Source organism: Danio rerio, chromosome 14 (assembly GCF_049306965.1).
Source record: "Danio rerio strain Tuebingen ecotype United States chromosome 14, GRCz12tu, whole genome shotgun sequence".
In the NCBI taxonomy this organism is placed as follows: Eukaryota; Metazoa; Chordata; class Actinopteri; order Cypriniformes; family Danionidae; genus Danio; species Danio rerio.
This window is the reverse complement of record NC_133189.1, coordinates 55,338,023-55,350,000: the sequence shown is the minus strand read 5'-3', so window position 1 is coordinate 55,350,000 and position 11,978 is coordinate 55,338,023.

Below are 11,978 nucleotides of genomic sequence, written 5' to 3'. Positions count from 1 at the left end.
TTACATTATATCTAATTGCATTCTGTTGATTGATGACTATTTGCATCACTAATGTGATTATAGAACAAACCAAGTGTTGTTAAACACCGCAAAACAATTTGATTCTGATAAACACAGCTATCGCAACACATCTCTCAGCTTTCCCACTGGAGATTTACACAGAGCGTGCATGCAGGGATGAATTCAAACTTATGAAATCACCGAACGTTGTGTTTCATAAATGCACACTAAATAATGAATGCAAGCTTTTTTCATTTTCTTTTTGTTGCAAGCAGCACAACGGCCAATTTAGTTCTCCAGACAGCAAAAAAGTGATGCAAACACTCATTATGTAACTAAAACTAGCTGTTACTCGTTTTTATGCAAAGGCCAAGCCATAGCCTACAATCAACAATGTCTTACAGAGTCCTGCAGAACAATGCAAACTGTGATTATCTGTCATCTTGGATCTTGAAATTGTATTTTTATTTGTGCCACCATAGGCAGACTTGATTGTTGTCAACATTATATGAAGCAGTTGCTTTTAATGCATCTAATAATGGGTTTAAACCAATGTATTTTTCAACAAAAGTCTACATATTGCATTATTTGTTCAAAAAGAAAGCTCTTTCCAAATGTACACCATTGTTATTATGTCAAACCCTGCTCAAACCAGCTGCAACCGTGCAGAGGTTCTGTACGTATACAGTAGTCAGCATTAGAAGAGGATCATAAACTTTCATCAAAGTTGTCCTAAAACTCATTCATTCATTTTCCTTTGGCTTTGTCTCTTATTTATCAGGGGTCGCAACAGCGGAATGAACCGCCAACTATTCCAGCATATGTTTTACACAGCGGATGCCCTTCCAGGTGCAACCTGGTAGTTAGAAACACCAATACACACTCATATTCACGCACACTCGTACACTACAGACAATTTAGTTAATCAATTCCCCTATAGCGCATACGTTTAGACTGTGTGGGAAACCGGAGCACCTGAAGGAAAACCACGTCAACACGGGAAGAACATACAAGCTTCATGCAGAAATGCCAATTGGTCCAGCTGGGATTCAAATCGGCGACCTTCTTGCTGTGAGACCACAGTGCTAACCACTGAGCCACCATGCCACCCCTGTCCTAAAACTACACTGATACTTCACTCTCATACTTCAACCTCCACATCAAAGCTCCTGAAAGCAAAGAAGGCCAAGGTCCAGGATTGGCCAGCCTAGTCACCAGACATGAACATTATTGAGGGTGAAGAAGGCATTGAAGATGAATCCAAAGAATCTTGATGAACTCTGGGAGTCCTGCAGGAACGCTTTCTTTGCCATTCCAGATGACTTTATTAATCAGTGATTTGAGTCATGTCAGAGATGAATGGATGCAGTCCTCCAAGCTCATGATGGAGTCAGACACAATATTCACTCTGTCTCCACTGAAGCATGTGTTTGTTTTTAAATATATTTTTTGTTTATATTTAGTGTTTTTTTTTAGTTGGTTCAAAGTATCTTTTTTAAGTATTGTGTATTAAACGACACGCATTCTTATCGAATAAAATAAAATTAAGTAAAAAATTTGGATGCACTTTAAACGTTGAATGCTGCAAACTTAAACTTTCTCAAACACAAACTGAATCTCTCTTCCCAATCTCAGACTAAAGCCGTACATACAGTAACTAAGTAAAAATAACACACATTAATCTAGGCATGGGGAAACTAGTAGGAGGGCTAATTATGGCATAAACAAACTACAAATGATTATTAAATGATTGTGATGCGCTGGAGTTGTTGCTGCTCACGCATAATATTCTGCTTATAAGCAAAAATCACAGGTTTAGATGAAAACATGCATCCGCATCCCTCTGTTCTCTTCTGTGCACAGGGTTATTAGCTCACCACACACACACACACACACGGACATACACACATGCACACGCACACACTATCACACACACACACACACACACGCACACACACATTCAGGTCTATGAACTAAGAGTGGATTATCGCTAAGTATTGGCCAAGAGGACCAGGGTTTCTGCTCATTTTAATGAAACATAAATCACAAACAACATTTAGTTTTAAGGTCTTTTTTCCTATAACTGAAAACATGTCTTTTGAATATTTTTTTAAAGCACATGCCAAGACCTGAAGCTCTGGTAGACGTCTACCTATTCAACAGGGGACAATAAGGCCAGACATCCCAAGTCTCTCGGAAGTTGCGGGAGTATCCCTCAAATGCATTTACACTCCCGGATGCCCACAAATGAATGATAATCTCCTGGAAATCGCGCGTCTCCTGCCCTGTCCTTAAATACGCTGCACACCACACCCCTCTCTTTACCGCATCCCTCCTAGCTCTTTAGGTACATCGCGCGCAACTCACCCCCACCGCTCTTCAAGTACATCGCACGCAACTCACCCCCACCGCTCTTCAGGTATGTCGCGCACGCAACTCACCCCCATCGCTCTTCAAGTACATTGTGCGCAACTCACCCCCACCGCTCTTCAGGTACGTCGCACGCAACTCACCCCCACCGCTCTTCAAGTACATCGCACGTAACTCAACCCCACCGCTCTTCAGGTACGTCGCACGCAACTCACCCCCACCGCTCTTCAGGTATGTCGTGCACGCAACTCACCCCCACCGCTCTTCGGGTACATCGCACGCAACTCACCCCCACCGCTCTTCAAGTACAACGCACGCAGCTCACCCCCACCGCTCTTCAAGTACATCGCACGCAACTCACCCCCACCGCTCTTCAGGTATGTCGCGCACGCAACTCACCCCCACCGCTTTTCAAGTACATTGTGCGCAACTAACCCCTATCGCTCTTCATGTACATTGTGCGCAACTCACCCCCACCGCTCTTCATGTACATCGCACGCAACTCACCCCCACCGCTCTTCAAGTACATCGCACGCAACTCACCCCCACCGCTCTTCAGGTATGTCGTGCACGCAACTCACCCCCACCGCTCTTCAAGTACATCGCACGCAACTCACCCCCACCGCTCTTCAAGTACATCGCACGCAACTCACCCCCACCGCTCTTCGGGTACATCGCACGCAACTCACCCCCACCCCCCACCGCTCTTCAAGTACATCGCACGCAACTCACCCACACCGCTCTTTAAGTACATCGCACGCAACTCACCCCCACCGCTCTTCAAGTACATCGCACGCAACTCACCCCCACCGCTCTTCAGGTATGTCGCGCACGCAACTCACCCCCACCGCTCTTTAAGTACATCGCACGCAACTCACCCCCACCGCTCTTCGGGTACATCGCACGCAACTCACCCCCACCCCCCACCGCTCTTCAAGTACATCGCACGCAACTCACCCACACCGCTCTTTAAGTACATCGCACGCAACTCACCCCCACCGCTCTTCAAGTACATCGCACGCAACTCACCCCCACCGCTCTTCAGGTATGTCGCGCACGCAACTCACCCCCACCGCTCTTTAAGTACATCGCACGCAACTCACCCCCACCGCTCTTCAAGTACATCGCACGCAACTCACCCCCACCGCTCTTCAAGTACATCGCACGCAACTCACCCCCATCGCTCTTCAAGTACATCGCACGCAACTCACCCCCACCGCTTTTCAAGTACATTGTGCGCAACTAACCCCTATCGCTCTTCATGTACATTGTGCGCAACTCACCCCCACCGCTCTTCATGTACATCGCACGCAACTCACCCCCACCGCTCTTCAAGTACATCGCACGCAACTCACCCCCACCGCTCTTCAGGTATGTCGTGCACGCAACTCACCCCCACCGCTCTTCAAGTACATCGCACGCAACTCACCCCCACCGCTCTTCAAGTACATCGCACGCAACTCACCCCCACCGCTCTTCAAGTACATCGCACGCAACTCACCCCCACCGCTCTTCGGGTACATCGCACGCAACTCACCCCCACCCCCCACCGCTCTTCAAGTACATCGCACGCAACTCACCCCCACCGCTCTTCGGGTACATCGCACGCAACTCACCCCCACCCCCCACCGCTCTTCAAGTACATCGCACGCAACTCACCCACACCGCTCTTTAAGTACATCGCACGCAACTCACCCCCACCGCTCTTCAAGTACATCGCACGCAACTCACCCCCACCGCTCTTCAGGTATGTCGCGCACGCAACTCACCCCCACCGCTCTTTAAGTACATCGCACGCAACTCACCCCCACCGCTCTTCGGGTACATCGCACGCAACTCACCCCCACCCCCCACCGCTCTTCAAGTACATCGCACGCAACTCACCCACACCGCTCTTTAAGTACATCGCACGCAACTCACCCCCACCGCTCTTCAAGTACATCGCACGCAACTCACCCCCACCGCTCTTCAAGTACATCGCACGCAACTCACCCCCATCGCTCTTCAAGTACATCGCACGCAACTCACCCCCACCGCTCTTCAGGTATGTCGTGCACGCAACTCACCCCCACCGCTCTTCAAGTACATTGTGCGCAACTAACCCCTATCGCTCTTCATGTACATTGTGCGCAACTCACCCCCACCGCTCTTCATGTACATCGCACGCAACTCACCCCCACCGCTCTTCAAGTACATCGCACGCAACTCACCCCCACCGCTCTTCAGGTATGTCGTGCACGCAACTCACCCCCACCGCTCTTCAAGTACATCGCACGCAACTCACCCCCACCGCTCTTCAAGTACATCGCACGCAACTCACCCCCACCGCTCTTCGGGTACATCGCACGCAACTCACCCCCACCCCCCACCGCTCTTCAAGTACATCGCACGCAACTCACCCACACCGCTCTTTAAGTACATCGCACGCAACTCACCCCCACCGCTCTTCAAGTACATCGCACGCAACTCACCCCCACCGCTCTTCAGGTATGTCGCGCACGCAACTCACCCCCACCGCTCTTTAAGTACATCGCACGCAACTCACCCCCACCGCTCTTCGGGTACATCGCACGCAACTCACCCCCACCCCCCACCGCTCTTCAAGTACATCGCACGCAACTCACCCACACCGCTCTTTAAGTACATCGCACGCAACTCACCCCCACCGCTCTTCAAGTACATCGCACGCAACTCACCCCCACCGCTCTTCAGGTATGTCGCGCACGCAACTCACCCCCACCGCTCTTTAAGTACATCGCACGCAACTCACCCCCACCGCTCTTCAAGTACATCGCACGCAACTCACCCCCACCGCTCTTCAAGTACATCGCACGCAACTCACCCCCATCGCTCTTCAAGTACATCGCACGCAACTCACCCCCACCGCTTTTCAAGTACATTGTGCGCAACTAACCCCTATCGCTCTTCATGTACATTGTGCGCAACTCACCCCCACCGCTCTTCATGTACATCGCACGCAACTCACCCCCACCGCTCTTCAAGTACATCGCACGCAACTCACCCCCACCGCTCTTCAGGTATGTCGTGCACGCAACTCACCCCCACCGCTCTTCAAGTACATCGCACGCAACTCACCCCCACCGCTCTTCAAGTACATCGCACGCAACTCACCCCCACCGCTCTTCAAGTACATCGCACGCAACTCACCCCCACCGCTCTTCGGGTACATCGCACGCAACTCACCCCCACCCCCCACCGCTCTTCAAGTACATCGCACGCAACTCACCCCCACCGCTCTTCGGGTACATCGCACGCAACTCACCCCCACCCCCCACCGCTCTTCAAGTACATCGCACGCAACTCACCCACACCGCTCTTTAAGTACATCGCACGCAACTCACCCCCACCGCTCTTCAAGTACATCGCACGCAACTCACCCCCACCGCTCTTCAGGTATGTCGCGCACGCAACTCACCCCCACCGCTCTTTAAGTACATCGCACGCAACTCACCCCCACCGCTCTTCGGGTACATCGCACGCAACTCACCCCCACCCCCCACCGCTCTTCAAGTACATCGCACGCAACTCACCCACACCGCTCTTTAAGTACATCGCACGCAACTCACCCCCACCGCTCTTCAAGTACATCGCACGCAACTCAACCCCACCGCTCTTCAAGTACATCGCACGCAACTCACCCCCATCGCTCTTCAAGTACATCGCACGCAACTCACCCCCATCGCTCTTCAAGTACATCGCACGCAACTCACCCCCACCGCTCTTCAGGTATGTCGCGCACGCAACTCACCCCCACCGCTCTTCAAGTACATCGCACGCAGCTCACCCCCACCGCTCTTCAGGTATGTCGCGCACGCAACTCACCCCCACCACTCTTCAGGTTCGTCTCGCATGCACACGCCCCCCTACTCAGATACCAAAACCTCCCCCCACGCTGTTTAAGCACCCACTTTTCCGCTATCTCCCGCAAATCAACTCTGTCTCCCCCGGAAATTACTTTTTCCAACTTGAGATGTCTGTAAGGCATAAGACGTGTTTGGTGCGATTTGTTGCTATTTTCAGACCAGTGCAGCAGTAATTTTTATGTTTTACGCCACGTTGTATTAATAGCAGATCTATTTGCGTCACTTTGTGGACACATGGGTGTTCTGGTCTATAAAGGAGGTGTGTAATGCTGTGTTCACACCAGACACGGGATGCACGGATAAATTGATATTCACGTGTGAACATTTTAGTTAACTCGCTTCATTTCCGCATCAAATTCACATCTCACCAGACGCAGATTCATGTGATGGGCAGGGCTTCTGTCTTCCCGGTGACTCTAGCTTCGTTGCTAAATGGCTAATATGAATTTTATTGAGACAATAACTGTGCTTTATTTCTTTTTCATTCTTCTTATTCATTCTTTATCCTCGTCCTGCAGATGCTCTGTCTAACTGTTTTCTCACTAGTAAAGTGTTCAGTATGTCCATGTACAAAGTCCACCATGTAAATAGCGAATGCGCACTGGGCAACACAACTGACCCTTAAAGGGAGATGAGACTCTGATTGGTTTAATGCAGGTTATGTTCAAAACACAGCCAGAACTCATTAAGAGAACAAGCACAATCACACCTTAAAATAGCAAGAGAGGACTCGGACATACCTTTAATGCTTTTGAGCCTCTAACGTTTCTCTAACGTTGGCGTTTCCAGCTGTGACCAATTTGCTGTGCATTTCTTCAGTTGTTCGTGTTGTGACCGATTTGCAACACCTGTGCTGTCAAATTGATGAAGATGGTTTCTTTATCAGATGTGATTTTTGTAACTGCATGTGCTTTCTTAAATTGCAGGGCGTTAAGCTCTTTCGCCACTGTAAAAATGTCAACCCAAGCTCACTCTGAAAACATAGTCACGCGGACATTTCTGGAGACCGCGATTTATGCAGCCGGAGGTACGTATGGCCGCATTTAATTTTTTTTAAAGCTAATGCTTTCCTGCCACAACCAGTTTGTCCGGTTAGCTCATCGTGTACGTTGGTGGAGTTGAAACGCAGAGAGGAGCTGACCATGACTGGGTTTGAGTCTGGGAAAGAGCGGTTCCAGAAATCAGGTAAGACAAAAACAGAATCCAAAAAATAAAATGATGGAGTGAACAACAGGGTGAGAATGTGGTAAAATCCGAAAACGCGGTCAAAATCAAACGAGGGCTTTTCTTTTTCTGGACGGCTTTTGTAAATCGTTGCTTGGGTTTAGGGAAAGAAGCGGGCGGGCGGGCAGGTCAATGTGTAAAAAGGCGATTGGCCGGTCGCCTAGTCAATCATTCAGTCAGTCAGTTAGACGGTCAGTCAGACAGACGGTCAGTCAGACAGACGGTCACTCGACAGCGGCCTCCGATGGGTTTATGCGAGAATGGCATGGGCGCAAACAGCGCTCTCGAGAGATGTTCGAGATGAGAAAAATCGCACACAGCGGGCTCTCGCGAATTCGCGAAAACAAAAACTGCACAAATACGTACCTCGCGGGACATATTTCACGGTCTCCAGAAACGTTCATGAGAATACACTTTTAGAATGAGCCTGGTTTGAAAATTGTCCATGTTTACACTGCACTAATGTCAGCTGACATCATTTTTGACATTAAATATATATTAAAATATGATTAACATTAAATAAGTTTAATAAATGCCATAGAATAGTTTGTTGCATTGTTGATTCACGTTCACAAATTAATCCTCCTTGTGTTTTCCTCAGGGATTTATCATTCAAGTCAGTGTCTACAGATCCGAAATGTCAAGAATTTAACTATTCAAATCTGATTATTTCCATCATCATTTTTTAGAGCCACAGGGTATTAAATGAAACACTTAGCAAGCGCCGCCATGCACTAATAATATTGTTCCTTCTCATTACGGTCCGCTCAGTGTAATCTATTAAATGCACACCACACACACAGGCAGATAATTTACAGCGCTGTTTTGTTTAAAATGACGCTCGCTGTTGATGAATCTACACACTTTCATCTCATGCACTCTATAGTCTTTTAATGCCATCTTTATGACAATTAACATCATGTACAGTGCAGAATGCTGCCTCATCAAGCCCTGATTCATCAAGACGGCTTTTTACCACAGGAGATTTTTCATTTACTGATTTTTGAGTAATGATTGCTGTTGCGTGCGTATGTTTGACATATGATGTTGTGAGTTTAACTGCACACATGATAGTAAGGATGTTTCTTTTAATTTCTTATTCGCATTTGTTTAAGTTTGTATAATTTTGGATTCAGTGTTTGTTGAAACAATTATTTTATTTTATATTACCAAGAGGCACAAGAGTAAAAGAGAAAGTAAATGAATGTGTAATCACTATACACTATCTATCTGTCTGTCCGTCCATCCGTCCATCCAAATCCTCCCTCCCTCCATCCATCCATCCATGATCTGTCCGTCCGTCCGTCCGTCTGTCTGTCTGTCTGTCTATCTATCTATCTATCTATCTATCTATCTATCTATCTATCTATCTATCTATCTATCTATCTATCTATCTATCTATCTATCTATCTATCCATCTATCTATCTATCTGTCTATCTATCTATCTATCTATCTATCAATCTATCTATCTATCTATCTATCCTTCGGTCTGTCCGTTCGTCCATCTGTCTATCTTTTAGTCTGTCCATCTATCCATCTATATATCTATACATCTGTCCATCCGTCCGTCTATCTGTCTGTCCGTCTATCTGTCTGTCCGTCCATCCAAATCCTCCCTCTCTCCCTCCCTCCCTCCATCCATCCATCCATCCATGATCCATCCGTCCATCTATTTGTCTGTCCATCTATCCAACTACATGTATATCTATCTGTCCGTCCGTCCGTCCGTCCGTCCGTCCGTCTATCTATCTATCTATCTATCTATCTATCTATCTATCTATCTATCTATCTATCTATCTATCTATCTATCTATCTATCATCTATCTATCTATCTATCTATCTATCTATCTATCTATCTATCTGTCTGTGTCTGTCTCTCTGTCCGTCCATCCATTTTTCTATCCATCCATCCATCCATCCATCCATTCATCCACATCCCTCTTTCTCTCTCTCTCTCTCTATCAATCTATCTTTCCGTCTATCTATCTATCTATCTATCTATCTATCTATCTATCTATCTATCTATCTATCTATCTATCTATCTATCTATCTATCTATCTATCTATCTATCCTTCCACCTGTCCACCCGTCTATCTGTCTATCTGTCTATCTATCTATCTATCTATCTATCTATCTATCTATCTATCTATCTATCTATCTATCTATCTATCTATCTATCTATCTATCTATCTATCCTTCCGCCTGTCCATCCGTCTATTTATTTGTCTGTCTGTCTGTCCGTCCATCCTTTTATCTATCTATCTATCTATCTATCTATCTATCTATCTATCTATCTATCTATCTATCTATCTATCTATCTATCTATCTATCTATCATCTATCTATCTATCTATCTATCTATCTATCTATCTATCTATCTATCTATCTGTGTCTGTCTGTCCGTCCATCCATCCACATATCCATCCCTCTTTCTCTCTCTCTCTCTCTCTCTCTTTTTTTTTCCATCCATCTTTCCATTCATCCATCAATCCATCCATCCTATCGTAGTTTTCCCTGTTGGGAAGAGGCAAATCTAAATACTTTACTGTAATGTTGATCATCAGTTGCAGTGTAAAATACAAGCTGTGGATGTGCGTGTGTGAGTGTGTGAGAGTGACCTTTGCGCACTTATCTTGATATATCTCAGCTCAGTTCTCAGAACATAGTTAAGTGTGTGTATGCATGGACACTATAATCTGCTGTTTTACTCCACAGAACTTCATATAAAAAAACAGAAACTTTTCTGCACAAGCCTATCTAAAGGTTTAACGCTGTCAACTGATGATCAACAGTAAAAAAGAAAAGTTAGTCGTTTTTCTAACAGGTAAAAACACTAATAATCAATAATGCATGATTATATGCTGTCATAGCTTTGCAATCAAAAAATTGTGTTATAATGGAAGTCAATGAGGCACAAACAGCCAGCAACATAACGAAAGGGGAGTCAACTTGAACAATACACAATATAAATAAAAACTAATTTAAAAATGCATTACTACAGCCTTTTTCTTGGAACGCAAAATTACCCATTATGCTTTGCGTGTGTGCGCAAGGAGAATGCCAAGAACTTCCAGTCGGCAGCTGATGCGTGTAAACGGTCACATTTGGACAGCTTTGAAACGATAGTTTTAATCTATTTGACCTGCTTTTATCCTCTTTGAACTAATACTGTTGTTCATCAGCACCATCTCCTGGACTGATCATTTAGAGAAATGCGATCTAATCAATGACTGTAAAAAATATGGACGACGCGACCGCCCCTTTTCCCATTGAACGCCTTGAGGGCAAAACGCCTGCTTGACGGGCACAAACTGTCGCAAAAGACTGCTGAAATTGGAGCCTTGACATGCGCAGAAGGACTGTCGGATGGAGCCAGAGGAGGAGCCGCGAAAATGAGCGGAGTCGAACTTCCAACCAAACGCTTTATGTAAAATCAACCACGCCCCCCGAACTTCTCAGCATGCGTTTGCTGTCATATCAACACAGATGGATGTAATAACGTTAACAAATATGAGGGTTTTATATATTTAATCGCGCCAGCTCCAGGCCGCAGCGCACATATCCTACTCGCGGCGTCGCGGGCTGATTCCGGCTCGCATGCGGCAGCGACTGCTCGCTGGGCCGCCGCATCTGGCTCGATTGACTCGGGCTGAAATCGGGCAGTGAGTCCAGGCATCCGGAGTAGGTCCAGCAGAGGTAGTCAGTCTGAGCTCTGAGGGGTAAGTCTCCGGCAGGCTAGATTCTAGCTGGAACTGGCTCGAGTGTATTTTGCTATCTGGGTGGTTAGGCGTGTATCAGCAAACTAATAAAGCCCGAAAAAAGCCCTGACCTCAGCGAATAAACAGTGTTCCACCAGATCATGTATGTCAGAAACTATAGTTTACTGCTGAACTCATTTTGTCATGGTAAAATAACACAGAAATCGAAAAATAACACTTCAGTCTCCTGCCGAAGCTCAGACGCACTGCTTTGAGAAACTGTCAATCACAGCTGTCAATCACGATGACACGCCCAGCATTAAATTACTGCTAAAAACAAACTGTTTACAAAAATGAAGATCTGCACCTATTTCAGCACAATAACCAGTGCCTTAATCCACCAGAACCATCTTTCGGGACATTTTATTGCAAGTGTAATACATTATTTTATTTGGGCTCAAGTCTCCTTCATTAACACGGAGGAGGCGGGCTTTATGACTTGTACTGCAGCCAGCCCCCAGGGGGCGATCTAACGGCCGAGACCTTCACTCAAACGCAGGCTTGCGGCACACTTGGATCTAATAGGATGGAAAACAGCTGCTGTGAGGCGTTTTCCCCTCGTTGTCAGACGGCATCTTCTGCAGTTTAAATGAAGCCTTGTCATCGCTAAAGTCAACATTTTCTCTTTATTTCAGATATATAACCAGCCCAAACAAATGTAATTCACCAAAATGCTTGACACACACACGCAGCCTGAACTGTGCCACTGACACGCTGATTTAAAAACTGTGACAAAGTGAAA